The sequence below is a fragment of the Macadamia integrifolia genome, chromosome 4 (genome assembly GCF_013358625.1).
Source record: "Macadamia integrifolia cultivar HAES 741 chromosome 4, SCU_Mint_v3, whole genome shotgun sequence".
Lineage (NCBI taxonomy): Eukaryota > Viridiplantae > Streptophyta > Magnoliopsida > Proteales > Proteaceae > Macadamia > Macadamia integrifolia.
This window is the reverse complement of record NC_056560.1, coordinates 30,897,518-30,904,330: the sequence shown is the minus strand read 5'-3', so window position 1 is coordinate 30,904,330 and position 6,813 is coordinate 30,897,518.

Here is a 6,813-nt window from a genome sequence, read left to right as displayed (position 1 = left end):
TTGTGTAGGGGTTACTGTATCAAATGATCTTGGCAGATTTTGGATTAAGAGGTGTTAACTACGTCATCGGTCTGGTTCTGTGTGAACGAAGTGTGACACTAATACCTTTCAAATCAGCCATTGACCATCCAGTGGCAACCTTATGTTCTTTGAGAACATCTAACAATTTTTTTCTTGATCAAGTGTCCCCTTTTGGTTTGCAACATTCCTATCACGCCTAACCCCTATTGTAAGTTATAATTTACCTATTGGCCCATGTTTCTTGTTTGTTCTTTCAACACTATTGGCAGAATGCATAGGTACAAGTGGGGTCACTTTTCCCTTCTTGGCATTCCACTGCTACCAGCCAAGACAGTAATGGCCTTCTCTGCCTGGTATCTTTACCTGTCCACAAGTAAAGTGGAGGAGTGAATTTAGGGTGTTACATTCAGAAGGCTGATCATTTGTCCTGCTTCTTGGTCATCCAGGGTGTACCAATTTTCACCTCTCGAGGGCATTGGTCAGTTCCCAAATTAATAGCTTGGGTATCCTCACGGATGAGTTGGGCTTTCTTTGATTTGGATTTCCTTATTAAGTTATGATATTCATTAAGATTATCATTAGAAAAAGGAGACAATTCATACTTGGAATTGGAGATTTCATTAATGAAAGAAGGAGTAACAGACTCAACATACACGGGCTCTGTATTTTCTTTAAGAGAAAAAACAAACATACAATCATGAACAGACGACTTAACAACAGACTTGACGACTGACTCGATGCATTTATCAGTGGTATCCGGTTAGGACATTATTTTAGATACATATGTTTAGGACGGTAGTTAGAACTAGATCACAACCATTAATCGGTTCACTTTCGTATTATTAAAAGAAGCCAAAAATAAAGTGGCTACTCTCCCTATGTTCGATCCGTAGCTGCACTGATCCATACGCTTATGATTACATTTTTAATCCTAACAACTCTTTCCTACTAGAAGCGTGTGTGCAAGAGTTAAACAAGATCAAGCCTAGGCCCTTCTGAGGAAGGAGCGTGTATGCCAAGGAAAGAAGAGCATAAAGGATGATGGTTTCCATCCATTGCACCAAAATCAATTGCAATGGAATGATCCGTGATGGTGGTCAGAGGTGTGACTAAGGAGTGGGGATGGTTTCAAACAATCGAGTCAAAAAATTGGATTTCATTGAGAGAGGACTAATTAGCTTTCACCAACTCTCACCTCTTAGAAAGTTTGGCTTCAAGAAACATGAGATCAGTCAGCTCGTCTTTATAAGCAAACAGCCATAAATGGGAGAAGGTAACTACAACACCAATGAAGATATAGCTATGACAACCCTTGAGGAAGAAAAAGGCTCATTGCCACATCTAAGAATTTAAATATGCAAGCCATGTAATTAAAAATAAATAAATAAATAACTGAAAATAAACAACGCAAAAAAAAAAAATAATAAAGAAAAAAAATGCTGAAATAAAAATAAAGTAAAAGAAAGGGGATAAAGCTAGAGAGAGGCTCACAAGTAGGTTTTTCTACTTAGCCCAAGGGATGCATCATAATATGAGCTTCCCTACTTGACCAGAGAGTCACTCTTACAAGGGTTACTCTACTTGGCTTTAGGGAAAGGGAGGCAATTAAAATAGAAACAATAAAATGATGGTTCTATGACTAGGAGGGGCAAAGCCAACACATACATTAGCCATGAACCTTGGGGGGAAAGGGAAAACAATAATTTAACGAATGAAATTAAAATCCTAAATTAAGAAAGAAAGGGTAGTCAGAAGAGGAAATGAGAGGGGGGAAAGAAGACTATTGAAGGAGCCTACTTACTTGAAGTTCAACCCTTGAACTGAAAACTTGATCGATTTGAGTTACTACCAATACTAAAAACTAGATCATGAATAAACCAAATCTAAAATTTCTAGTACTAGAGAAAACAAATTTGAAGAAAAAAATTGAACTTGAAAGACATGCTCCATAGCTTGTTCTTGTCACCTAGAACTAAGCCTAGAACTAGAACTTGAAAATTACAGCTTCAATTGCTTAAACAATAAAAATAAAAGACTGACTAAAAGAACAAAAGTGATTGCATTAATTGAATAAAAATAACTTACAAAAGTGTTTAAAGCATAAACCTAGAACGAGAGATAGAGAAAGAGAGAAAGAACAACTAAAAAAAAAAAAACCTAAGAAGAGAGAAGTAGAGAGGAAGAGAGGGATAGCCCTTTAGGGCTTTGTGGACTCCCTTTTATAGGGAATAGGAAGGGAGTAGAGGAGGACGTCCAAGTTAGAAGTAGGGAATCTCCAATGATTTTTCTTCCTTTTCCTTTTTTTTTTTTTATTTTCTTTCCTATTTTTTTTCTCTCCCTTCTTCAAAACGTGGGCAGTCACTAGAACGATTTTTCCTTCTTTTATTTTTTTCCTTTTTTTTTCTTTCCTATTTTTTATCCATTTTTCCCTATGTTTCTCTTTTATTTCCTTATTTCTCTCTCTTCTTGCACAAGAAACCTCTTGGCCGACCTCCTTGCTTTAAGTGATGAGTAGGAGAGAGAAAATCTTTCAAAAAAAATCTCAAAAAAATGGTAGCTAAGAGGTTCGAACTTGAGACCTCCTAATAAAGAAGGGATTTTGCACACCATATGTCACACCCCGTTCACACAGAACCGGGCCAGTGACTGGGTTAACACCGGTTAACCCAAACCTACCAGGATCATCTGATACAGTATTCCACCACAGCATACACACAACTAAGAAAGAGCTTATCAGTTCAGCGGAAGACTTGGTTTACCTGTGAATATTCTCATAATACTTGATACCCGAATTGTGATACAATAGTTAAATACATGTGGGCCCGAAGGCATGATATTTACACAATAAGAGTACAATTCACATATCAAGTACATAGAAGAAATCATCAAAAATCAGAGTATACAGCTCGGCTCGGTATCAAAGCCTAGAGCTCAGCTCGGTATCAGAGGTTGAGCCCAGCTCGGCATCACAAGGTAGAGCTCAGCTCGGCATCAAAAGTGGAGCTCAGCTCGGCATCAGAACTGTGGTCCTGCAGCACAACTCTCGCACGAGCAATCAGTGCCGTGCTCTAACTCCCCAGGGGACCACCAGTCCTCTTCAGGGAACTCAACTGTGAGACCTGCCCCGTGCTCTTCAGATGGATGACTTGAAAAATCATCTAAAAGAGGTGCACACGTGGGATGAGCTCACTAGCTCAGTAAGTGGAAACATGGATCACACAACAGTCCACACAACAAATCACAACCATATGCACTATATGCTATGCAATACATTTTAAATCACATCCACCTAAGTCTTTGGTTTAGTGCTACTACAACCACAGTGCGCGTATGCTCCGGGTACGAGCCGTGAACTCCATCCTGCGATACGCCCATAGGGCTGTCGGAGAAGGCCCACCATGAGTACTCGAAAAAATAAAAACATGCCAACCACCGGCTCTCAACATAAAGTAAATGACTGAAAATTAAAGGTGCTGACTCCAGTAATTTAAAAGCAGTACGATTGGCCCTCTTGAATATACCACCGGGGTTGCTAACTGTCCTAATGACCAGCCAGGCGTAATGTCTAACTGCCATAGTGACCCGACAACCGCGACCACTGCTTCCTTTCAAATGGTAACCCAACACCTTAACCCCTGTTGGGAAGGGTCGTAGCATGGGAAGGTGATAATCCTAAACCACATGCTCCTATATGACAATAGTATAATTGCATAGTGCCACCGCGTCCCATACCACGAGCCACCAATGCACTCGTTTCCAAGCCGACTATGGCATCTAGTCTATTAATGCATCATACTCAATGATGTTAACATTCGTCACATAAGCATATCATCACTTGGCATTTATAAAGTAAACACAACACCCATGTATAACAATGTGAGGATGATTAATCTACATAGCATTTTCATGATGGCATGACTAGACAAGATACAATTAAATGAATACCAAACAATGCCTTGAGACAAGGCCAAACGTCCTCTCCCCACTTACCTGTAGTGTACAAGGACTCACGCTCGGTACGAGTGAGATCCGGTGTGAGAAGCGTGAGATTTGGTGAACCTATAATAAGTGAGCGGGGTTAGTATTTCACCATTTTTGGATCAAGATTTACATGATCAAATGACAAGATCATGTTTAGAATCCTAAAAGAAGGTCACACGTCTGATTTGGGTCCAATCGGACGTAAAAATAACGTTCGGAGCCTCTCAGGTGGGTCGGACAGCCCACCTGTTTGACCCACTGGTCAGACCCACCAGTCTGGACCGATGGGTAGGTCAGCCCACCGGTCTGACCCACCGGTTGGGCCTGAGCATCCTACTAAGATCGGCGGGCAGGGTGGCCCACCAGTCGGCCCACCGGTTGGGCCCGAGGCCCCTGCCCTCTCAGGCGGGTGCCGATAGGCCGGCCAAATGGCCCACCGGTCTTGGCGGGAAACTGCTGTTTCTTCCCAAACTTTTCCAACCTTTGGGGATTCAAATGGGACTTTTCAAACCCATTCTTCACACATTCAAGGTCTCATAAGATGGTTCTAACCTAGATCAAGGTTAGATTTAAGGAATGGGAAGCCATCTTACCTTCTTTGCTCAAGAACACCTTCAAAACCCCAAAATCACTTCCAATCACCAATGCTCTTGCAACCGTGGAAACCCTTCTTCAAATCCTTCAAAATCAACACATAAATCATCTATTAAACCTTAGATTCATCATTTCAAGGGGGATTTATAAGACCTCAAGAAATCCTACCCAAATCAAGGGTTTTACTTGGGTATGGTGAAAGTTTAAGGAACCCAACCTTTGCTCACCTCTAAATGTAGATCTAGTGTTGGAGATCACTCTTTCGGCATCGGAATGGGAAGATCAAGCCTCAGCGCCGCTGAAATCCATCTCTTCTTCCCCTTCCTTCTCTTCTCTTCTTCTTACCTTTCTTTTCTCTCTCCTCATTACTCTTCTCACCAACGTACGAGTGTCATAAATGAGAAATAAAGAAACTCATAAATGCTATTTATACTTCCTAAAATACTAAGTAATTCACATGGCTGGGTCACTCAGGTGGGTGGATGCGCCCACCTGTCCGCCCACCTGAGGGCCAAAACTTGGGATTTTGACAGAATTCGGCCCTTGGCACGAATCTCACTCTTGGCATACGATGTAATATATGTATGCACCTTAATATACGGCTACATACCTGCTTTATCCATACATGGCCTTGTGATAGGTGCATGTACACGGCTTGGATATACCCGTCTCTTCTGGCACTGGCTCGGACTTGTCGGGCCAGCTGGTGTTTAAGGTCACCCTTGCCATCATAGTCCATAAGGAACCCACCTTAACTCTCTCCGGTTCGGGTCCTGCATGGTCAAACCGGGTCTATCGTGGAATCAGACCGGGTTTAAGAAGTTGGGTATTACATTTACCCCCCCTTTCTGAAAATTTCGTCCTCGAAATTTGCATACCTGGTTGTTCAAAGAGATGAGGGTACTTGGCTTGGATTTCATCCTCTTTCTCCCAAGACGCTTCTTCAAGTGAATGATTAGCCCATCGCACCTTTACATAGGAAATGGAGCGGTTGCGAAGGGTCTTCACCTTTCGGTCCAAAATTTCAGCCGGCTGCTCTATATAGGTCATGTCAGCTTCTAGGTATTCTGGTTCCACGGGTAATACATGAGAGGGATCATGAACATATCGCTTCAGCATGGATACATGGAATATATTATGAACATCCTCGAGTGAAGGTGGCAGAGCAAGCATGTAGGCTACTGAGCCAACCCGGGCTAAGATCTCAAATGGTCCAATGTATCTTGGGCTCAACTTCCCCTTTCTGTGAAACCTTTGCAACCCTTTAGTAGGAGAGATCTTGAGAAATACCTTTTCTCCTGGCTGAAATTCAATGTCTTTTCTGCGGGTGTCTGCATAGCTCTTTTGACGGGACTGAGCTGCTTTAATCCGTTCTCGAATAACATCGACCTTGTCACAAGTCACTTGTATCATTTTAGGTCCTAACATTCGACGTTCACCTACCTCATCCCAATACAGAGGAGTTATGCACTTCCTAACATATAATGCCTCATACAGAGCCATCCCAATTGTAGCTTGGTAGTTGTTGTTATAGGAAAACTCCATAAGGGGTATATATTCTTCCCAACTACCACACATTTCCATTGTACACGCCCTGAGCATGTCTTCTAATATCTGTATGGTTGGCTCTGACTGACCATCGGTCTGTGGGTGAAAAGCAGTACTCAAATTCAACTGTGATCCCAAGGCACGCTGGAAGCTTTTCCAAAATCTGGAAGTGAACCTTGGGTCCCTATCTGATACAATGCTCACTGGCACTCCATGCAAGCGCACTATGTTATCCATGTAAATTTGTGCTAATTCGGCCATAGAAAACTTGGTCTTGATGGGAATGAAATGAGTAGTCTTAGTAAGCCGATCAACGATCACCCATATCACGTCCATCCCCTTAGGTGTACATGGTAGTCTGGTGACGAAGTCCATTGTAATCCTATCCCAGTTCCATTCTGGTACTGGGAGTGGCTGAAGAGTATCATAAGGTTGATTCCTCTCAGCTTTTACTTTCTGGCATGTAAGACAAGTCGCCACATACAGAGCTATTGTGACTTTCATGCTTGGCCACCAGTAATTTTGTTTGAGGTCTTTGTACATCTTTGTACTTCCTGGGTGGAGTGAGTACTCGGATCTATGTGCTTCTCGCACTATCTTGTCTTGTATATCCAAATCATCGGGTACACACAATCTGCCTCGAAACATCAATGCCCCATCACTGGCTAA